The sequence below is a fragment of the Camelus ferus genome, chromosome 7, assembly GCF_009834535.1.
Source record: "Camelus ferus isolate YT-003-E chromosome 7, BCGSAC_Cfer_1.0, whole genome shotgun sequence".
Lineage (NCBI taxonomy): Eukaryota > Metazoa > Chordata > Mammalia > Artiodactyla > Camelidae > Camelus > Camelus ferus.
Genome location: NC_045702.1, coordinates 52,740,260 through 52,754,916, shown reverse-complemented (window position 1 = coordinate 52,754,916; position 14,657 = coordinate 52,740,260). Strand labels below are relative to the sequence as shown.

At 38.7% G+C, this 14,657-nt stretch overlaps 1 protein-coding gene across 1 annotated transcript in view; it reads right to left on the bottom strand.

The window, feature by feature from the left end:
* Nucleotides 1-14,417, bottom strand: part of DGKB (diacylglycerol kinase beta) — a 588,496-nt gene extending 574,079 nt beyond the window's left edge. The window contains exon 1 of the mRNA XM_032483924.1: nucleotides 13,983-14,417. The gene's annotated coding sequence lies outside the window, so the exon portion shown is untranslated. The remainder of the gene's footprint in view (nucleotides 1-13,982) is intronic.
* Between the last annotated feature and the right edge of the window lie 240 nt (nucleotides 14,418-14,657).

The following is a 14,657-nucleotide window of genomic DNA, read 5'->3' as shown; positions in this document are numbered from 1 at the left end:
TGTTTTATTCCACACAAGGGCATAGCTGAAGCTCAGTGCCACCAGAATCCCATGCTGAGGGAGGAATCCTCCCAGTCAATGCAGTGCAAGCCCTAGGATTTTAGTTTTTTTTATAACCATCCAGGTGGGGGGCCATGCCAGCACTAAAGGGCCAGCCCTCTTCCTCTCAGTGACATTCTTGCTGCACCACAGATGTACGCTTCTGTGTTCTGTTTCTTGTGCTTCATCAGGCCCCTCAAACCTCTAATGCCGCAGACTTGGCTCTAGCCTAACACATACCCCACTTGGAAAACTGCCTCCAGCCCCAAAGTGGGTGGGACAGGAAGCCCATCTCACCAATTAGTACTCGATTTCAGAAACAGAACTGCTTGTTAGCGAACAGAGCAATGAACATCCCTTGGGTAGTAACAGGCCACCAACATTTTGCTCATTGTATAAGAAAGAACAAGTCTTCAGCAGAATCAATGAGTAGTTTGTAATTAATCTCTCAGCAACAGAAAGTAGAAAGGGAAAGAAAAAGTCTTAAACAAAGAAAAGAAAACCCCACTCCCAAACTACAAAAATGCAAACTGTGGAATGAGCGGAATCCAGACAAGTGAAGACAGAGGGAGACTTGACCTCCACCAACTTCAACTGAGACCTATGAAGAAAATCATTTTTCAAAAGCAAAAATTAGTTTTTCATTTCTTTTTCTGCTTGGCCTGGAATAAATAGCATACAGAAATATATTAACCTCTTCCAGTAATGTACAAAACCAATTAAAAAAAGTGAAAAAAATCAAACATACATGCATTAACAATGTATCAGCTTACCAGAATTTACCTATTCCTAAAATCTGTTTCCCAGCCTGAAAGCCTTCTCTCTCCACACAGTTTTAACTTCCTCGTGAAGCTGTGTTTTTTTAAATCCCACAAATAAAGTTAATGAGGGCACATACTATATTGTGTTCTAAGCAAAATGACCGACTATACTTTTTTAGGTCAGAGCTAACCTTCTTTATATGGCTTAGGTAAAATTACATAGAAAAGAAATACTAGAAATTCAAAAGCTATTTCAGAGACAATTTCAGTCTACGATGTCTAAAGCTACACATAAGTGAAAAATGCATACTTGCAAAGTAGACTGGTGTCCCGCTATGAATACATCAACCTCAAGGTCAGATTGATACAAAGGATGGTTTCCCCCTAAGAAATGCCTTCATTTATCTCCCTAGTTGACACCTGCTTTTATGTAAAGAATGGAGGGAGGACAGGGCTTCAGAAACCAAGAATCTGAACCAGTGATCACCCGCGCACCAATCATACCTGGAAATCACAATCAAATCTTTCCAGAGAATTTTCCCACATTTCTTCTAATATTCGATGTGGCTGAGAAAAATATTTTCTCTGTCATTGGCGCATCATCCTTTAAACGAGGCTCTGAGAAAGTGACCTAGCGCTGGGGGAAACAGACTGGGTTACTTTCTATTCTCGCCACACATGTGACCTCCTAGCCTTCTGTTTACCTCCTGAAAGCCTCAAAGCCTCCATGCCTGTTCTTGTCAAGCACTGAAAGTAACCCCAACCCTTTTACTTCCTTATATCCAGGTTCACAACTGAAAGCCAATACTCAGTTCACAGAATGTGTCACAAATAAAATAAAGGCCTAAATCCAACTTGGGCTGCTAATATTGGAAAAAGAAAGTCTCAATTACTACATTTGGTCAAATTAAGAATATCATCCTCTCAAAATAGAATCATACAATTATTACCTCCAGAATGAGCAAATGTATTTATTACTGTTATGCACCAAGGAGAAAACACATGTGAAGCACAGACAGTTGTTCAGAATCAGTACAAACCATACGGAAAAACACATAGAGAGGAGGTAACAAACAGTATTACTATTTCAAGAACGAAGGAGATAGTTACCTGTCTCTCTAACAGTAAAATGAAGGATGAAAACACTGTTGACCCAGAGAGATGCTTGACTAGATAACTTACTACCGCCAGTCAAGAAAGAGGCATTTTCAAAGTTCACTCAGGTTTTTTCTCTCCCAGGTACCTGCTTTGTACCAGCTACTGTTCTAAGTACTGAGAAAATAAAGAACTGCAGATACAATGGAGTATAAGTAAGGTGAGAAAGGAGCCATGACAGAAAGGGTATTTTAAGCAGCTTAATGTCAAAGGAACACTGAATTGGAAGAGAACAGAGTGGCAATAGTCATTCTGGAAGAGATAAAGAGGGGCCATGTAATGAAGCTTCGTCTAAAATCAATGAAGGTGGGCGGCAGTGAGGAATTGGGTTGAAGTAATTGTGAATGTTAATATTTTTTAGATTAAAACTAAATTTCATTAAAATATTTAAATGCCAATACCCCGAAATGAAACTAAATGATACAAAGAGGAAGAGGGCAGAGATACTCAAGTCTTTCTTTTCTTAAATATAATATGAAGTACATGGGTGGAAGGGTTTTATGAGAAGGCTGCTCTGGAGAATGGAAAGGAAAATAAAACACGGGCACTTAGAAGAATTACCAACGTCAGACTGAGATGGGAAATCACAAATTTATGATGACATTAGTTTTCATGGTTTTGTGATTTTCAATAGCATTCAATACCCCAAGTGCAAAAGCAAAGCCAGACTGCTCAATTGAGAAAGGGTAAGGATTTTGCCAGATGTAAAAATGGAAAGAAAAGAATACAAAGGAATGGAGATTTGGGAAAAGAGCTATTTAGGTTGTATATTAGGTCTTGTCTGGATAGTACAGAGTCACTGGAAGAAAACAAGGTACCAGAGACTAGTGGGAGGTAGAGAGAAAGAGGTGATGGTTGTTTTGTAATTCATTATTTCAAAGATGTAAGTTTCAGGTAATATTAAGGTCCAAACAGAGTCACTGACCAATGGTTAACATGGAATAGAGTAGAATATGGATAAAGGTAAGGTGGTTAGGGAATTTCAGTAGGGTATTAATTGACTTGTAAAACTATATGCTTTGTCAATTACAATAATGACAGGAGATATAAAGGAAGACTGTCATCCAGATTTCTAAACGTGAAAGAGTAATAAAGAAAATGGCAGATGATACTAAAGGGGATAGCTGATGATACCATAAAAGGCAAAGCAAAATAAAACAATGTATCTTGGATGAACTCTGTTTTGTTTATGAAGCATCCTGAGCTACTGAAAGGAGTCATACATTGAGGTAAATTGTTACCATTGTAAATTCATAACTCAAATGGCCCCCAATATTGTCTACATTCTAGTAGATGTCTCAGGTCATTAAGTGCTCCAACACAGTCCAAAAACTTCAGACTTTCTCCATTTGTTCCAATTCTACCAAGCAAATTTAAATTCCAGAAATATCCTCAATTTAGCACTAAGACACGTGTACACCTATTCGGACTGCACTTTTTCTCCTTCCTTTCCTCGCTTTCAGACACTGTTACTTCTAGTCACAGTCAGCTCATATCCCCTATGTCTTTGAATCTATTCAATGCCACATTCTGAGGTATCCATCAAACAGTTCCTTTTCACTTCTACAGTTTTAATCATTTCAATTTCTCATACATATTTAAACATACTCAAAAAAACCCCATCTTAGAAAAGTAAAAGTTCCTTCAAACTTCCATGATTCTCCAGAACCAAGTCTATCTTTTTACAAAACCTTCATAGACAAACTTTTGAATCTCCATCTTCTGAGGGCCTGTGCAACCTTCAAACACATTTTCATTTGGGTTTCACCCCAATCACTTAAGCAACACATTATCAGCTAAGATCATCAATGATCTCCTTGTGTTCAAATTCAAAGGGTATTTTTCATTCCTCATCTTAATTGACCCCTCAGCAACATCTGGCAGCACTGATTACTTTGTCTTTCTTATGGGATGTTTTTCTCTGGTCTTTGGAAGACCACAATTTCTGTTACTGCTTTCCTCCTCTGCTGACAATTCACTTTCATTCTTTACAATATCATCTACTCTAATACACTCTAAAATATTAGAACTCCTCAGGATTTGTTCCTAAAATTATCTTCTTTCTCATCCCATGGATTCTTATCTACCCCCAAGGAATGGATTACCATCTAGTACCACAAAATTTATTTATCTCTTTTCCTGTTTGCTGCTCTCATCTCTTTACTCATGTAGCCAACTGTTCACTCAAGAGTTATGCTTGATAAATGAAAGGAGTACCGGTTTCCACATGAGGGGTGAAAGAATAATAATCTCTAAATATATCTTTGTAATGCTTTTATTGTCCTTTTTTTTTTTTTTTTGGTAAATTCTAAATTTCCCTCAAGACTCAACTCAAGTTCTAAACTACCTGTGATTAATTTCTTAGTGTCTTACTGCCTCATCTCCTATAGCAACCTAACATGTACATCCTCTGCATCTACTTTTAATGCCACACACAGCCCATCGTGTTATAATTTCTACATCTATGTCTCTCCCTCCAACGCCCAATTCAGGAGCTACTTAGTGTCAGGACCAAGTTCTCTTTACAATTTTTTTTCCCAGAACTTGCTCCTCTGATGTATGGTAGATGCTTGAAAAATTTTAAGTGAATAACTAAATGCCAATAGAACAATAAATTGTGTTCTGGGGTTTTCAAAGATATATTAATAGATGCTTTCAGAAGGAGGGATTCTGTGATTAAACCAGATCAGGGAAGTTTGTTCTAAATCCCACTCCTAGATAGTCTAACACACACTTGCATCGGGAGAATCATAAGAAGTCCTTAAAATAGAAAATGATTTAATTTTGCTTAACATTTAGATAAGGAAAGCTTTCTTTCCCTTTTCTTCTTTTAACACACATATTAGCATTCCTCAAACAATTTTTTTGTCGTGCCTTGACACAGTTTGGATTTTAACACATTAGGATTAGCAAAACAGATGTTAAAGAGGAAGAAGGTATGATACATTCTCTTTATCCAGGATGTTCCTTGATAGTAAGATACAGGTACCCATTCCTTCAGTACAGTTTTGACACTTCTTAGGAGAGAAGAAATGTCTGTCAGGATAGTACAGCCATTCTGTTGACATATACATCAAATCTAAAAGATTCTTAATGTTTACTTTTTTTTTATAGAGTTACTAATTTCAAGAACTTAATCATAAAGAATAGCAATACTATTACAGCCACATTGAAACCATTCCTCTGTTTTGTTTTTTTCCGAAAGGGCTCTTAGCAGGGTAACATAGTTATCCAAGCATCAAATGTGCCACCAAGCAGGTATGTAGGTAGCTTATGGTAGAAGCACTACTAGCTCCAAAAATTCCACTTGAAGCTCAAAAACCTTATCGCTTAGCTTTCACAATACACTGTCTAGTAGAGTTTGGATAGAGTACATTTAAAACCAAAGACCAGAAACCAAACAGTAGTCCTCCCCTGAATGGCTTTTATGCTCTGCTTTCTTCAACGTGTGAGAGGAAAGGAAACTCGACTTGCCAGCTAGAAAGTTCTGACATATGGTGTGGCAAATAACATTATATAACAATAAAGCACCCATCCTGGTAATCAGCACTCTTATTAAGAGCAACAGGAGAGCAAAGTGACTCATCAGCGTGTGTGCGCTTTCCCGATCCTAGTCATTTGGGACAAATGTGGGGAAGCTACAAGTTGTTTGTGTGCAGCCCAAAATGACAGGCCACAGAAGTTACTAAGCAACATTAAGTACTTGCATTTTTCTAATCTTTAAAAACTGCCACAAGCTGAATAATCCTGTAATAATATAAAGATAAAGGGAAAGGCGATGTGGGAGTCATGTTTCTGACGGAATGAAAATGTTTTGCTCGATAATTCTGAAATTCTGATTCACCGTGAATTCACCTGTCTTGGTTTCAGGATTCCTTCAGGTGCACAATCCCCTTCTACTCACTGTTAACACCAGAGACCTGCTCAATAATAAAAGAAAAAGTGTAAGGGGGGGAGGAGTTCTTATGAGTCTTGAAACCAGTCTGTCCCCCAATAAATGGGAACTCTGTCCTCTATTTCAGCTTTCTGTTTGTTTCATAGAACTTATTACAACAGTAACTCATGTCCTTGCTTCCTTGCTCAGTGTGTTTGCTTCTGTTTCTCTTTCACTGAAGTTCAGTACTGTAGGAACCTGTCCATCGTTTTACTCTTCCTTCCTTGAGCCTGGCCCAGTGCCTGATAATGACAGTAGCCCATCCATGACTGAGGGATAGAGAGAGTAGAGCGTCATGGTGTTAGGAGTTCTGTGCCGGAGGTGATGGTCTTAATAACTATGCCTATTTAACCTTAAATGTCCCAGAAGTAGATGAGTGTTGCTTATAATCTCTAAAATACACACCAGGACAGGCAGGCAAGTGACAATTCCCCAGATCTTATTTCTTTTCACTAAAGAACCAGCAAAGGGATTCCTTGGTCAAAAGCCCAGGAACAGCATGGCCTTACATTCTCTGTCTCAGCAAAACAAGTTGCTGAATAAACTACAAACTCATCTTCTGTGCTTGAAGTCTGTTTTCAGGTCAAGGATCCTGTAATGCTTTTCCACAGCACCTCTGTTTCTTCCTCCTTTCCAGTTCATATAATTCAAAAGGAGCTGATCTCGGTAGTAATAGATTTCCTCACCTAAGAGGTCACATTTTCCCAGTCTGCTTGGGTAGAAACAGCGGAGTAGTCAATATAGGTGAAAACAGAAGATCATTTTGGACACTCAGTGAAGGGTAGCTGCAACTATGTTTTAAAAAGAGGACAAAAAAAAAGGAAGATTTTTCATTTTAGTTTTAGATAAGAGGAAAGGAATTAAAATTTCTGAGGGTTCACTGTATGCCAGTCACTCTCCTAGGGGCATGGACATGGGTTATCTACCTGACCTTCGTTAACTTCTTTTTTTTTTTTTTTGTAATTCAATAAAACCTTTTTGGACAAAATAAGTAAAGATGATCCTATGTAGAAGGTGTTTATTATCACATTTAATAGAATTTATGAGTCTTTTTTTTATTAATATAAAACTAAAATAAAAACTACTTTTAGGTTTAGATTTTATTGGGAACACTTTCTTTGCTATTGATTCTTTAATCTTTATCTGAGACAACATCCCAAATAAACAGGAAATAATGCATAGCTAAGGTTCTGAGTATTTATTATGTGTTCTCTGTCATAAGCCCCTCACATGATTAAATCATGTAATTTCATAAAGTGGGTATCACTTTCATTACCCCTGATTTACAAACACAAATCTAAAACACAGAATGCAAGATACTTGCTCAAGGTCATCCAAGTAGTAAAGATTTGCGGCTAGGCAATTTGAATGCAAAAAATAAGTCTGAACCCCTACATCATAGTGCTTAAGAAGAGAACGATGAAATTCAAATCAGTATCTTTGCATATTGAGAAATCTTACATGGAATCAGTTTCTCCTCACCTTCATCATGAATCATCTAAGCTGAGATTCTTTAAAAGAAAATAAATTATAAAGGAAGGTCTAGCTACCTCACTGGGGTAACCTCACCCTGAGATTACTCTGCTGATGAAATTTAAAGGAGATTTTAAAAAGCCACCACACTTCTCATCCCATCTGTCCTTTCTGTGGTTATAATTTCACATTTCATAACTAATTCATGTGGATTAGAAAGAGAACAAAATAGAATTATTTGACCTAAGATGACACCTTTAATAAAAAATACTGTATTTTGGACAGCTTTCCATGATGTCCACCCAGTGCACATTGCTATAGTATTTAAATACTTAACTGTGAGAAACTTACAGAATTGTTAATAAGTAAAAAGCAAATTATCCCATAAACTGAACATGCTTCTTTGGGGGAGGGGGAACGGGGATTGATTTTCCTGCCATGATCCATTTCTTTATTTTTCTCTAGTGGTAATCAAGTTTCTAATGCCTGCTCACACATATGACTCAGTCATTTGTCAGCTATGACTGAACCAAAATCTCCTCAGGATTTTTCCTCAAAAGAAGTAAGAGTTCAAGAAGCAGTTTATAAAAAGCACCATTTCACAGCTTTATTGTCCCACACAGCAAAACATCTTTGATGAACCATTTATTCTAATATTTGTTTTTCCCCCCTTAAAGGTACAATAGTATCAGAAATTAGGTATCATTAAAATCTTCAATACTGTGACCTAAAAATAAGTATGCCATCTGTCCTATTCCAAAACATTACCTTATATATTCTAAATACGCAATACCAGAGAAGGTGGTAAATGTCTTTTGAGTGATTTAACACTTATCATGAGTTCAACTTATTAAAACTTACTATGTGGCTCAGATCTTGTAACTCATATTTGAAAGAGCATTCTCTAGTCTTCTGGGGGGTAAAGACTGTGAAAGTGGAACTACTCATTTCTTTAGAGAATTGAATTAGAGCTTTGCATTCAGTTCATAAAAGAAGGGTGTACTTGAGCTCCAATAATGTGTTAAGTCACTACTATGCTCAGCACTGAAGTCCCAGAGATAAATAAGGCCTGATTTCCTTCCTCAATGTAGATAAGATTATGTCAGCTCTCTGTAGCATACCCAATGTTACAGTCAAGCACACGTTTCAATGGATGCAGAGAGAAAGGTGCTTGGGCCAGTGGTCATGACGCTAGAGTAGAAGGTTAAGGGATGCAAATGCATCATCAGCTTAAGCATTCACAGTTGAGGGTAGAGTAGAGCAATCTGGATGTCAAGAGAGAAAACAGAGACAGAGACAGGCGTGAGCAAAGATAGAAGAGATGGACAAACAGCATGCACGGCGGAGGGTTGTAACGAGCTAGGGATAGTGAAAAGCAGACCTGGAGACTTCTGGTTAACAGCATGGGCTCGAGAGCCAGACTGGCTCACACCCAGCGCAATTCCACGCATCCCGAACTGAGGTCACTTAATCCTCTCCTGCCTCAGTTCTTTTTTTTTATAAAATGGAAATGAAGATGGTAATAGGATTATCCCTGAAGGGTAATTCCAAGATTAAATGTGCCAGATGCTTATACAAGCAACTGGCATGTAGTAAGCACACAATAAAATATGTCATTATTTTTAAACTATGAGGGGAAGAGAGCCAAGGCACCATCTTCAAAAAATCAACCCTTGGGAGTCTGAGATTTGCAAAGGTTAACCACTATATATAAAAATAGATTTTAAAAGTTCCTTCTGAATAGCACAGGGAACTACATTCAATACCTTGTAATAACCTTTAATGAGAAAGAATATGAAAACAAATATATGTGTGTATATGCATGACTGGGAACACTGTGCTGTACACCGGAAATTGACACATTGTAACTGACCACACTTCAATTAAAAAAAATAAAAATTAAAAATTAAAAATTAAAAAAAAATCAACCGTTGAAACGAACTCTATCCCTAACCTCAACCTGCAGTGTCACAAATGACAAGAGATGGGCAAAAGAATCAGGGCTGACAACGCGAATGTATCTGCAAAGCTCCATCACCACGCAGATACATGACAACAGTTCAGTAGCATCAACTCTCCTTACGCAGCATTCACCTCTGTACTTTGATTTTGAAGATGACAGCTTTTGTGGTTTGTATCTGTAGTGACCGGCATATTGCCAATCAAAAATAACTGAGTCAAGGACATTGTGTTTCAAACTTACAAGGCAATATAGACTTCCTGTTAAAAGGCAAGTTCTCCATTTCAAATTGTTGACTCAGAAAATACTTAAAAAAGAATTTCAGAAGAATGTTTAAATTTAGCATGCTGAGAAAGACCAATCTTAAAATACTGTTTGGCTTTATGCCCATAACATTTTCTTTTTATCCCTTGTTAGTATTTGTCTTCTATGATAAGAAGGTAAGTGACAGTAATCACATTAGTCTCCTTAACACTTCAAATTTTACCTAAATGAACCGTTTTGTTTTTATCCTCACCAGTTAAAGATGGCCTTTCATTTCCTGGCTAATTTTCAGAAAGTGCTTATGCAAGAACCAGTGATATTTCCAAGCACTGTTTTACCTCTTCAGTCATCATCTGGCCATTCTCCCCACTTTCCTTTGAATCATCATTTTTACTCTTAAACATACACACACACACACACACACACACACACATATAAAGGAGATTATCTGAAGACAAGCCTACTCTAAGTTTTGTAATCAGACCTTATAACTACTTAAGGATGCATTTTGAGCCTCTGCTTTATTTGTGATTTTAAAGATCCCTACCTCACACACAGCCCAGAGAGTTCATTTCACAGGATCTCTCAGAACAAAGAATCTAGACAAGTTCTCGTACCAGCCTCCCACCACCTGATCCCCTTAACTCCATCATCTTTCCTCCTGGCAAAGATGTCCCCAGCTTCATTTCCACAGTTCATGAAGCCAGAGCACAACACTGATACTGGAATTGTAAAGTATGCCAAGTTTGGCTCTGCAGTTGATTTAGGTTCCAGTTTAGGTAGATCCAATCTTGGGTATCAGTGGAGCTGGAGATCTCCCCTGACTAACATGGTTTCTCAAGCAGTCTCAGCCCACTCACCTGCACAACAGTAAGCTCATTTCACATGATCCATGACAGAGTACCAATTTAATAAGGCAAACTAGCAAAGCGATTAAGAGTTAGAGAAAATCTCTCCTGGAGACTAATCCTAGTCCACTATTTGCTAAATACGTTGCTTTAGGCAATTAGCTCACACCCTCTGGGATTGAGTTTCTTACAGATGGCAGAGAATGTCATCTCCCTCCTACAGCTTTTATTCCATAAATAAGGAGACATTCAAAGTGCTTAACCTAGGGAGGGGCACGATAGGGGAAGGGGATTAAGAGGTATAAACTACTAGATATAAAATAAATAAGATGCAAAAAAGGTAATATACAGCACAGGAAATAGAGCCAATATTTTATGATTTGAAATGCAGTATAATCATAAAAATACTGAATCGCTATGTTGTACACCTGAAGCTAACATAATACAGTAAATCAAATACATTTCGATTAAACAACAAAGAAACAGGGTGCTTAACACAGGGCCTGCCATTGGTGCACTCCCAGTAACTAGGAACTACTCACGCACTGTGCGATGAGAAAGTCATACGTGCAGATAACCCAAGGAGCTATCAAGGAGCTGAACCTATTTCACAGTGAATACCTAAAGGTGAACAAGTGCATGGGATTCTTACTTGAGGTCTGATTTTGTGTTGGTGTTTTACAAGAGAAAGGAAAAGCCATAGACAGGAGAGGGCCAGGAGGAAGAGGCTCCTTCAATAGCTTGTCTAGAGCTTCTGCCAGATGGTTGCTCCTAAGCTAAAGGTATTACTCTTAAAGAGACTAGTGCTCAACAATCTCATGCATACATAAGTACAATTCTATTCCTGAGGTTGGCCAGGAAGAGAAGTGTCCAGGAAAGGATATTCTTAAAATGTCATTTGAAGCCTATGTATCAAGCTCACAGTCATTACTAGCAGGCAGAATTAGGTTGAGGGACCAGCTGATCTTTGTCTGGCTTGTCTGGCCACAACTCTTCCTTCTTTCAAGTGTACAAGGGAAAGCATGAGTCATAGGATACTTTTCCAGTTCAGATGTCACTCCAGCAAACCTCACCAATGGCTGAAATCTTAAGACAACTGCTTTATTTCAAACATAGTATTGAAAATCTTCTCCTCAGATAGCATATGAGGTTTGTTTACCAGAAGGACAACCAAAATGCAAAGCAAAGGTATTCCCCAAACTCAATGCCTCCTACCTAAGTTTCATCTGTAAAGAAATTCTGACAGATTCTTACTCAATCTACATTCTTATCGATTGCAACCAGGGTCTCAGCTTGATTTTTCTTCTCTTCAGCTAAATTCTCTTTAGGTCTGGGTAATGATTTGTTCTAGTGTCTCAGAGAACTGCTTGCAAACTCTGTCCAAACATATTCATAGATGTTACCTTTTCATTTTTTTTTCTTTTCTTTTCTTTCACTGTCTAAAATTTTTAACCACCATTATGCATGCACTATCATAATAAATATATCCCTTGAATTATATCTGAGTCAGTGATTTACAAAGTCATATGCAGAGTTTTTGCACCAAGCAATTATGTATGTGCAGAATTGGTTATCTCTAACAAATTGGGTATTTCAATAAGAACACAAATATTATATCTAGAGATTCCCGAGGTGAGTAGGCAAAGTAGTTCAAATTACCTTCAGAGTATGTTTTACTTTAAATAAAATTATAAAGATTAGGTGGATAAGAGAAAGAGTAACACAATTTAAAACTGAAATAATTGGAGAAGATGGACCTTTAGTTTCCTCTTTTCAAATGATGGAGAATTTCAGAATTACTTTCACATTTCACAGTAGTTATTTCATAAGCTGACATACCCCTTTATCCTATGGAATTTATGGCAGCATATAAAAGTGTTCAGCTTAAAATCCTGGATTCTCTTTTAGATAAGCTCTGTTTTTCCACTAATACTTCTTGGAGAAAACTACAGCTAATACAGTAATTTTTTCAAGGATCCTGTAGCTAAGTCTAGTATTTTTGTGTGAACTTTCTGCTTGAGATTCCCTTTTTTTTTTTCCCTCCATCATAAAAATCTAGTCATTTATAAAAAAGGACCTGGCTAGAAATACCCCAACCTTTTAGATTCATTATTTCTGGTTTCCCTTCTTAAAAAGAGCTTTAGTATTCTGCCTGCATGCACATTCACTTGGTCCATTTGCTTTTCAATGGGCTGGCCCTTGCTGACCTGTTTTTACCTCCTTTTAAAAGTTGGTTATCTGCAACTTAAGTACTCAGAAGTCGTTCTTTGAAAGTTTTTCAAGCCTCTTTTTTTTTTTTTTTTTTTTTTGCCAGTGGACACAACTCTGCTTGGTTCCAAGTATAAAGCCATTTATATGAAAAAACCACTTTGAAATCACATATCACAAGGAAGGCACCGTTTAGCAATTGGAGGGGATTATTGCAGTAGTAAGAAATTGGGGGAATCCTGCACGGTCCCACCCACTAGAGAGTATTCGAATGTTTATCGTATCATCAGTGTCCTCTAGGCTGTTGCCTAGCAGTTATCTAGAGACCCACTTCACATTTTAATTTCTTTACTAAAGTCAATCAAAGACTTTTGTTTTGTTTAATTCTTTATTTTACAGGTTAGGGATAAGTCTGGAATAAAACTTGTAACAATTAACTGGGCACTAGAAAATCTAAGCCTGATTCTTCACAAATTTTCTGTTGAAAAGGCAAGCTGCTATCCATTAGTAACTTTCAGGATCCCATTCTGGTCATTAAATCTAGAACGCATTTACCAGTTTTGTTGCCAAAAATCACAGTGAAAAGGGCACTTTTTGCGTACCTAACCAACAAGCTGTATCCGTGTGTACATAACTGAGAGCAACCTGACTACAGCATAGCTAGGACAAGGGTCGGGGGACAAACCGACTGAATACCTCATGGAGAATTCAAAGCTCTGCTTTCCTAACTTTCCTCGCCATTTCTTGTCAGCCTCCCTTCCCCCGCATCACATACCCAGAAGCCACTCACATTGCCAACCGTGTCGAGTTTAACTTACTGCAGCGTGATGCAGGCGAAGGCTGGGCACATCTCTGAAGCCGGAGCGACTGCTTTTCCGGAGAGGAATTGGGACTAGCCAGCTCTCAGGATCCTTTCCGATTCACACGCTCCGCTCTGTAAGAAGGCTCCCTCACAGCTCGGCTTCCCCAGAGGAGTGGAGCTTCAAGAACTCTGCTCCCAGCATCTCCTCCTCTCTACTTCCACCCCCTCCCAGAACACACAGCCCATTCGAACTAGTGTCTCAGAGATGGAAATTGACTTCCAGTCAACAACGGCGGGCTGCCTGCAGTCCACCAGTTCCTGACAATTTGCAACTCAAAAACAGCGGAGGCTGAAAGATGTGGGTTTCCGGAGCCTGAAAGTCATCTTTGGCAGTCCCCTTCCCCACCCTTCACTCCTCCCACTTCCCCCTCCTCTACTGCGGCCACCTCCAGTCTCCCACTCAAGCTAGGTATCACGAATGATGATTTGATTATCCATACCAATAAGCATCGAAAGGAATTTATCCGAGACGAAATACCTGTTGTCCATGACTAATGCTCTTCTCTCATCTCTTTGAGTCCTTGATTCATATCAAGACGCGTTGATATTGAAAATCTCTGTGGGGTGTGTGTGTGTGTGTGTGTGTGTGTGTGTGTGTGTGTGTGTCTGTCGAGGAGGAGGGAATCTGCGCGGCGGCTGCAAGCAACAGCCCTGCCTATCTCTGGCTGCCGCTTCTACAGCTGCTGTTGCTACTATTGCTGTTGGAACTCAGGGAAAATGAGACAGGGAGACAGGGCTTTACAGCTATTTAACTGCTGGGCCAGTTCTAAGATAAGGGAGGAGACTGTGTAGGTATGAGTGGCTGGTGCTGAAAGACTGAGCTCGATTCACAGCGATTACTACCATTCAGATACATTTCCCCTCCATCAGGAAACCTGATACCTGTCTCCCCTCCCCCTTCCACTAACTATGGTCCCTGACGGGTCATTGTTCATCAACCGACTGCCTAAGCCACTTCTAGCAATTGTAGCAGCTGCACACTCTATTGCTATATTCGAACTTGGCAACCACGGAACAGGTGACTGGAGGATGGATGAGGATAAAGAAGAAAAGATGGGAGAAGAGAGAGTAGGTGAATATTTTAAAAGTTGTATGTATGGGTAACCAATCAGAGCACAGATAAAAATGAAAATTTCAAGCCAGCTGTGCAAAA